Source organism: Babylonia areolata, chromosome 6 (genome assembly GCF_041734735.1).
Source record: "Babylonia areolata isolate BAREFJ2019XMU chromosome 6, ASM4173473v1, whole genome shotgun sequence".
In the NCBI taxonomy this organism is placed as follows: Eukaryota; Metazoa; Mollusca; class Gastropoda; order Neogastropoda; family Buccinidae; genus Babylonia; species Babylonia areolata.
In genome coordinates, this window is record NC_134881.1 from 2,421,628 (window position 1) to 2,431,627 (window position 10,000).

Below are 10,000 nucleotides of genomic sequence, written 5' to 3' on the forward strand. Positions count from 1 at the left end.
TGATTTGAGATAATAAAATTATTACTTTATTGTCTTATTGTTGTTGGTCTTTTTTTGTAACATGTGTAACTTTGTAACTTTGTGTAACTTTGGAATGTCGTCCCCCACCTTTTTTTTTTCTGAGAGGGTGGCCTGTTTTGCTTGTGTGTGTGTGTGTGTGTGCGCGCGCGCGCGCGCGCGCGTGTGTGTGTGTATGCGTGTGTGTGCGTGCGTGCGTGCGTGCTTGCGTGCATGCGTGCCTGCGTGTGTATATGTGTGTAATGTGTGTGTGTGTGTGTGTGTGTGTGTGTGTGTGTCTACAAGCAGATCTGAACCAACCAATGTTGAACACTGAAGTCAGCACCCTCAGAACCACCAGGTACCACCAAGGCACGAACACACAGACCATATATTTTTCTTCCACTCTCGTGCCTGCATGGCAGCAAACAGAAAGCGGAAATGTGACAGACTTCATTTTCAGTGACAGTGGCCCCTGCCTCTCTGTCTTGCGGAAGATATGCAAAGTCAGTGGAATGTCTTGAAGACGAGATACTGGGGACGACTGAGATGGAACCAAACGACCGACAGGCTCCGCCGCCTGATGATACTGTCGCTATCTTTGCTGGAGCCGGAGACAGAGATGGAGGTGTGTGTTGAGTGGGAGGTGGTGGTGGAGGGAAGAAGGGCTGTCACAAAGTTCGCTTGTCTTCTTCTTTCAAACTGAAACAAAGAAAAAACTAGTTGGAAGAGTTTCTGGTATCCTGTTAGGAAACCAACAATGGTACCTCGCAGCGTCGTTCTCCATTCTTTAGATGCCAGACGTTTTTGTTCTTTTTTTTCTGTTCGTAAATTTTGCAGCTCTCTTTAGTGCTGAGAAAATTGTCCAAGTTTATAACGGAATCGTTAGTTATTTGATGAACTGAGTGAGGGAGTGAGTGAGGGAGTGAATAATTGATGGATTGATTGGTTCGTTATTTTGTCGTTTAGCTGCTGTGGTTGGCTGCCTTGTGTGGTTGGTTGGTTGGGCCACAGACAGGGAGATCCAGAACTACTACTGAATTGTCCCTCACAAAAGATAAAGCATTCGTTGTGGGCATAGGTTGTCAGATTCTGTATACATATAGGAGAACGTTTCCTCACTCAGAATTAAAAGTTTGAAGCTACTTCAAGACGTCAGTGGATTCAAACTACCGTCCTCCGCAAAAGTGCGTGTGAAACTACTGGAATTTGCAAGAAAGTTAAGACATTTGATTCCGAGTGAGGCGAATTTTCTTCTCGAGAAAAAAGTACGGACACTGATCCCCAAACGAAAGATACAGTATAGAATCTAGTCCCCCCCCCCCAAGGGAGATACAGTATAGAAACTGGTCCACCCCCCACCCCCCACAAGGGAGATACAGCATAGAAACTGGTCCACTACAAGGGAGATACAGTATAGAAACTGATCCACTACATGGAGATACAGTATAGAAACTGATCCACTACAATGGAGATACAGTATAGAAACTGGTCCACTACAATGGAGATACAGTATAGAAACTGATCCACTACAAGGGAGATACAGTATAGAAACTGATCCACTACAATGGAGATACAGTATAGAAACTGATCCACTACATGGAGATACAGTATAGAAACTGATCCACTACAATGGAGATACAGTATAGAAACTGATCCACTACATGGAGATACAGTATAGAAACTGGTCTTCTACAAGGGAGATACAGTATAGAAACTGATCCACTACATGGAGATACAGTATAGAAACTGGTCCACTACAATGGAGATACAGTATAGAAACTGATCCACTACATGGAGATACAGTATAGAAACTGGTCCACTAAAAGGGAGATACAGTATAGAAACTGATCCACTACAAGGGAGATACAGTATAGAAACTGATCCACTACATGGAGATACAGTATAGAAACTGATCCACTACATGGAGATACAGTATAGAAACTGATCCACTACATGGAGATACAGTATAGAAACTGATCCACTACATGGAGATACAGTATAGAAACTGATCCACTACAATGGAGATACAGTATAGAAACTGATCCACTACAAGGGAGATACAGTATAGAAACTGATCCACTACATGGAGATACAGTATAGAAACTGATCCACTACAATGGAGATACAGTATAGAAACTGGTCCACTACAATGGAGATACAGTATAGAAACTGGTCCACTACATGGGAGATACAGTATAGAAACTGATCCACTAAAAGGGAGATACAGTATAGAAACTGATCCACTACAATGGATATACAGTATAGAAACTGATCCACTACAATGGAGATACAGTATAGAAACTGGTCCACTACATGGGAGATACAGTATAGAAACTGATCCACTAAAAGGGAGATACAGTATAGAAACTGATCCACTACAAGGGAGATACAGTATAGAAACTGATCCACTACAATGGAGATACAGTATAGAAACTGATCCACTACAATGGAGATACAGTATAGAAACTGATCCACTACAAGGGAGATACAGTATAGAAACTGATCCACTACAAGGGAGATACAGTATAGAAACTGATCCACTACAAGGGAGATACAGTATAGAAACTGATCCACTACAATGGATATACAGTATAGAAACTGATCCACTACATGGAGATACAGTATAGAAACTGATCCACTACAATGGAGATACAGTATAGAAACTGATCCACTACATGGAGATACAGTATAGAAACTGGTCCACTACAATGGAGATACAGTATAGAAACTGGTCCACTACATGGGAGATACAGTATAGAAACTGATCCACTAAAAGGGAGATACAGTATAGAAACTGATCCACTACAAGGGAGATACAGTATAGAAACTGATCCACTACAATGGAGATACAGTATAGAAACTGATCCACTACAATGGAGATACAGTATAGAAACTGATCCACTACAAGGGAGATACAGTATAGAAACTGATCCACTACAAGGGAGATACAGTATAGAAACTGATCCACTACAAGGGAGATACAGTATAGAAACTGATCCACTACAATGGATATACAGTATAGAAACTGATCCACTACATGGAGATACAGTATAGAAACTGATCCACTACAATGGAGATACAGTATAGAAACTGATCCACTACATGGAGATACAGTATAGAAACTGGTCCACTACAATGGAGATACAGTATAGAAACTGATCCACTACAATGGAGATACAGTATAGAAACTGGTCCACTACAATGGAGATACAGTATAGAAACTGGTCCACTACATGGGAGATACAGTATAGAAACTGATCCACTAAAAGGGAGATACAGTATAGAAACTGATCCACTACAATGGATATACAGTATAGAAACTGATCCACTACAATGGAGATACAGTATAGAAACTGGTCCACTACATGGGAGATACAGTATAGAAACTGATCCACTAAAAGGGAGATACAGTATAGAAACTGATCCACTACAAGGGAGATACAGTATAGAAACTGATCCACTACAAGGGAGATACAGTATAGAAACTGATCCACTACATGGAGATACAGTATAGAAACTGATCCACTACAATGGAGATACAGTATAGAAACTGATCCACTACATGGAGATACAGTATAGAAACTGGTCCACTACAATGGAGATACAGTATAGAAACTGATCCACTACAATGGAGATACAGTATAGAAACTGGTCCACTACAATGGAGATACAGTATAGAAACTGGTCCACTACATGGGAGATACAGTATAGAAACTGATCCACTAAAAAGGAGATACAGTATAGAAACTGATCCACTACAATGGATATACAGTATAGAAACTGATCCACTACAATGGAGATACAGTATAGAAACTGGTCCACTACATGGGAGATACAGTATAGAAACTGATCCACTAAAAGGGAGATACAGTATAGAAACTGATCCACTACAATGGAGATACAGTATAGAAACTGATCCACTACAATGGAGATACAGTATAGAAACTGATCCACTACAATGGAGATACAGTATAGAAACTGATCCACTACATGGAGATACAGTATAGAAACTGATCCACTACAAGGGAGATACAGTATAGAAACTGATCCACTAAAAGGGAGATACAGTATAGAAACTGATCCACTACATGGAGATACAGTATAGAAACTGATCCACTACAATGGAGATACAGTATAGAAACTGATCCACTACATGGAGATACAGTATAGAAACTGATCCACTAAAAGGGAGATACAGTATAGAAACTGATCCACTACATGGAGATACAGTATAGAAACTGGTCCACTACAAGGGAGATACAGTATAGAAACTGATCCACTACAATGGATATACAGTATAGAAACTGATCCACTACAATGGAGATACAGTATAGAAACTGATCCACTACATGGAGATACAGTATAGAAACTGATCCACTACAATGGAGATACAGTATAGAAACTGATCCACTACAAGGGAGATACAGTATAGAAACTGATCCACTACATGGAGATACAGTATAGAAACTGATCCACTACAATGGAGATACAGTATAGAAACTGATCCACTACATGGAGATACAGTATAGAAACTGATCCACTACAAGGGAGATTCAGTATAGAAACTGATCCACTACAAGGGAGATTCAGTATAGACACTTGTCTTCTACAAGGGAGATACAGTATAGACACTTGTCTTCTACAAGGGAGATACAGTATAGACACTTGTCTTCTACAAGGGAGATACAGTATAGACACTTGTCTTCTACAAGGGAGATACAGTTCAAAGACTGTTCCACTGCTGTACCTCCTCCCGTTTGTTTGTTCTGGTTTTTGTTTTTGTTTTTTTGTTGTTGTTGTTGTTTTTGTTTTTTGTTTGTTTTTTGGGGGGGTTGTTTTTTTTTTGGTTGTTTTTTGTTGTTGTTTTTTGTTGTTGTTTTTTTTTGGGGGGGTGTTTTTTGTTTGTTCTCCTACGTCACTCTTTTTCTGTGAAGTAGCTACAATGTACATTCATCAAGAAAAAAAAAAGAAAATAACAAGCAAACAAAACAAAACAATCAAAATCGCCGGACAATATTTTTAGCAAGCTGCCATCCTAGGCAGAGTATGCTAATGGACTCAGACAGGGAGCCACCCTGATGGGTATCATCCATATCGTGAAAGTGGTTTAAGGGTGGTGTTCAAATTTCATGACGAACTCCGCAGGTGTCCCCAATATTTCATCCAAGCCAAGTTGACGCCGGATTAAATTATGAAAAGGGGCATACAGTACAGCCCTGTAACATAGTCTCAAATCAAAATAGTTTTCCATAACAGCAGCAGCTGCAAAAGCAGCATCCATCATAAAATAAATGCAGAAAGTCTGTTGAATATTTGATGTGCCCATAGCTTTATATCAGATCTGGATTCATTATCATTTCAAAAGCGTTGTCTGCGAATCATCAATCATCGTCATCGTTATCAGCATCGTCACTAAGACCCCCATCTCCATCACTGACAGGCTGTTCGCTAGTGACGTCGACAGACTAAGATTTGTAAGCGATGGCTCGAACTTCGGGATGCTGGAGACAATACGTTTGGATATGTTTTTGTTTTGTTTAGGATTGATTTATCAGATTCCTTCTCTCCAGCACTCATATATCCCAAAACATCTTTAAAAAGGAAAGCCATCAACATACCCACCTCAGCTCCACACTCAACCCTCCCGCCCAGCACCTCACACACCCGTGTATCAGGTAGTGGAATGGAGCTGAATGCAATGGACAGACCAAAGTGGCGTTCAGCTGTCCACAAAGGCGCCAAATTCTGTGAGGCCAACAGAATCGCTGCAGCAGAGCAACGCAGACAGGCCAGGAAAAGCAGTGCTAGCAAGTCCCCGACAGCCGCCACCATCCCCTGTCCACACTGCGTCAGAACCTTCCGGGCGCGGATTGGACTGACCAGTCATCTGCGCACCCACAGAGCCCAACCCACCCACCCCCAGGATGACTAGATGGTCCTCGTCGATCCCGACGGACGAACCACATCATACACCCGTGTTAAACAACATGGTTAAAGATCCCATAGCTTTACACAACCATCGGGGACAGAGGATTCGAGCCAGTAGCTAGGACTCGGCATAAAAAGGCGGGGCCCAATCCTCTTCTTTCCTTCCGCCTTTTCAACCTTCCCACACTAAGTCAGATACCTGTCAACACCTGGGTGGAGTGAAGACAGTCAGAGTAAAGTGCCTTTCCCAAAACACAACACGTGGCCGAATTGGGGACTGTGCACTGACCATCAGAAGTACAAGGTATTATGGATTGTGCCAAGGCCGCTCTTGTACTCTCACGAAATGCTGGAAATAAATTTGGGTTTGTTTGGGGTTTTTGTAATCAAATATACTGTTTCCTATCCCCATCCCTACACATCTAAACCAAACATTGAAAAAAACATAATAATATACCGTCAACCTGCCAGTCATGCCCCCACATTCATCCCCCAACCCGTCCAAAGCCTCCCACTCTCCACCTATTGCTGGAAATAAGGATTAAAAAAAAATCAAAGAAAATAACCCACTCCATTTAAAAGGTGCATAACTGCAAGTTGATGCTGTTTATGCTACCAGTTCAACTAGCACACAGGTAATTTAAAGGTACATGGAAACAAACCCAGACACTTCCTTTATGAAGGAAGTTCCGGATCCACACATACAATACCTGTACAGTCCCAACACATGAAAAATAAAGATCCAACCTGTCCAAACTCACCAATACACTCACCCCTCCCTGTTTCTCCCAATACCCCTACCACCTCCACCTCTACCTCCACCTCCCCCCTCTCCTTCCCCCGCCCCACCCCGCACCCCAAGCAACGAGCCTTGCCGGGAGGCTAACGAGAGGATTAATTCGCTCAAGTCGTCAGGCTGGCATCTCGGTAATTGTCTTCCCTCTCTTGAAGCGCCCCCACACCCCCACCCCCCACCCCCACCCCCTCCTGCCGCCGAGTTTGATCCTCTTCCCCCCATCCCCACACTCCCCACCCACCCCCCTAACCCCTCAGGGTGACAACTGCCCACCCGGTGTGGAGCCCCGAGATGCTGGCAAGCTGGGACCCGGATGCTATGCCCTCGCACGAGCGCGCGTGCCGACGCATGCGCAGAGCCAGTTACCTTCAGTTCCGGATGGCAGTCTGAGCCGCGTGGCGGGCCCGTGGCGGATGTGTGCTATCTTGTGTCCGGCGCTATGATATCAAATTTCCTGCCGAAACACTTCCATATTGTCTCGGGGAGATAATTCTCTTCGGTGCTGAAGATCGCGGACGGGCAGGCAGACAGGCAGGGGGGACGACACGGCGGATGGCCAGGATTGGAGATGGCGCTGCTGCCGGCTTCAAGATGGCGGCGGTTCCGTTTCCTTTTTGGCTTGGCAGCAGTGAGCGGCTTGACGGGTTTGCCTCCCTTGGCAGGTGGGGGGTGGGGGTGGGGGGCTGGTGGTGGCGGGATCCGGATCTGAAGGCGTCTTCTGTCTGCTGTCTTCTTTTTCTTTTATCTCTCCTGTCTGTCTCTCCTTTTTCTGTCTCCATTTGATTGTCTCCATCCCCCCCCCCCCCCTCTCCCTCTCTCTCTCTCTGTGCCAGCCCATTTCCTCCTCCTCCACATTTCCTTTTTGTTGTTGTTGTTATTATGTTGTTGCTGTTATCATTATTATCATTATCATCATGATTATCATGTTCATTATTATTGTTGTTGTTGTTCCTCTCAGTCTTTACCTCCGTTATGTGTGTCACTATGGCTGTCTGAATAGGGGTGAAGTTCTGGCTGATTTTTTTTCTTCTTCTTTTATCTTTCTGGCGTTCCAGGGGTGAAGTCCTGGTGACCAGCCACAGCAAGCGATTTTCATAATCCTAATATAAACTTGTTGAGGACCAATCAGGCTGGATCCAATGGGCCTCTCAGCATCCCTAGATATACGTGTTGCCTGCGGGTTTTTCATTTTCCACATTCCCTGAACATGAGGCACTGAAAACTGAGCTCTCCGACAAAAAGACGTCCTGCAGCTGTTTCCTTGCAACCCACCCCCCCGGGAACCCCTCCCTCCCCCCCCCCACTCCCCCCTCCACCCCCAACCCCTCTCCCCCCAAGAGTTACCATTCTCTTTTCTTCTTTTCTGTTTTTTTGGGGTGTGTTTTTTGGGGGTTTTTTTTCATCACGCCCATCTACATCCTCACACTAACTTTGTCCTCGTTACCCAACTTCCTTTTTTTTTTTTCGTATGTGGTCTGTTTTGTCTGTTTTCTTTATTTCTTTCCCGCCTTTTTTCGGGTCTTTCCTCTCGTTTCTGGTCCAGATCCGATTGCTATCCTCCTTCACATTTTTTGTCCTCCTTTTTTTTTTTCTCTCTCTCTCTTTTTTAACTGTCTTTCTCTCTTTTTAATCCATTTTGGGGGAGGATGCCAAATTTGTCGATAGGACAAGAGAAGAGAATTGATCGGTTTGACCTAGTGGGTGGGTGTAGGCAGCCATACTCCGTTTTCGGGGGTTGCATGCTGGGTATGTTCTTCTTTCCATAACCCACCGTACACTGTCGTGGATTACAGGATCTTAAACGTATTTGATCTGTTTTCGTATACACACGAAGGGGGGTTCAGGCACAAGCAGTTTTACACATATGTTGACCTGGGAGATCGGAAAAATCTCCACCCGTAACACACCTGGCTCAAAAACCAACTAGCCCCCTAGTTTGAGCCACATAGTCTTTCACAAAACACTCAGCTGTAAATGAATCCCCACTGCAGTGGAAAAACCAGTGATCATACAGCTCTCATTTCGCTGTTGGTCATACTTCAGCGCGAAAATAGAAAGCACCTGTTCGTTACTTTTATCCATATTGACCCTATATTTTGACACGTTATGGTACTACTACTACTACTGCTGCTGCTGCTGCCAATAATAACGAGAAGAAGAACATTACCATCATTATTATTATCAATAGTAGTAGCAGCATTGAATATTGTACACAGACAAAACAAAGTGCTTTCCACATCAGACATTCACAAGCATACATAACTGTTTCAGGGTGATAACAGAATACATATAAGTATATAGAATGCTAAAGAAGATAAAATTTAAAAAAAAAAAAAAAAAAAAAAAAAGATTGGGGACGGAAGATTGTTTGTGGGGGGGCGGGGGGGGGAGCTTGGGGGGGGGGAGTTAGTGGGGGGTCTGTTTCGGAAAGACGAAGGTTTTTTAGACCAGACTTGAAAGAGCTGAGTAAAGACACTGACAAACGAAAGAGGAAGCTCCCTCTAAATGTAAGATGATTAGATACTGTTTGATTGATTGGTTGATTGACTGCTATGAATACTTATATCCTCTGTCAGAGACCAAGCTCTTAAGAGCTTTACAAAGGCAGAGACATCTGCACAGCAGGGTGCTTACCTATATATTTCAAACACACACACACACACACACACACACACACACACTATATATATATATATATATATATATATATATATATATATATATATATATATATCATATTCCTATTGAATATTTCGATGGGTTAAAAGGACTGAATAATCAGATTTCTGCTTTCATTGTGATACACACAAAAATAATTCTTCCTGAGGTCGTGAAACGGGAGAAGAAAGAAACGGTTTGCCCATTTCTGTTCTCCTTTCTTTTTTTTCCTTTTTCCCTTTTCCTTTTTTTCTCAGTCAATTGGGTTTTTCTCTCGATTGAAGCCAAGGCTTTCGCAAGGATGTAGTAGCGAGCCCCTCATCACGTACCGCCATTTCCTGGAACAAAATTAAATTAAAAATATTAAAAGAAACACACACACACACACACACACACACACACACACACACACACACACACACACACACACACACACACACGAAAGAGAGAGAGAGGGGTAGAAAGGGGGAGACAACACGAGAGATGAGAGTCTTGCCTGGATGCAGTGCCAGCTATACAAATTATCTCCCTTCCCTGGTGGTCTTTCTTTTCTTTTTTAGGTTCCCATTTCTAATGTTCTCATAATACTCTATATGTTGATAAGACCAAAAAAAAAGG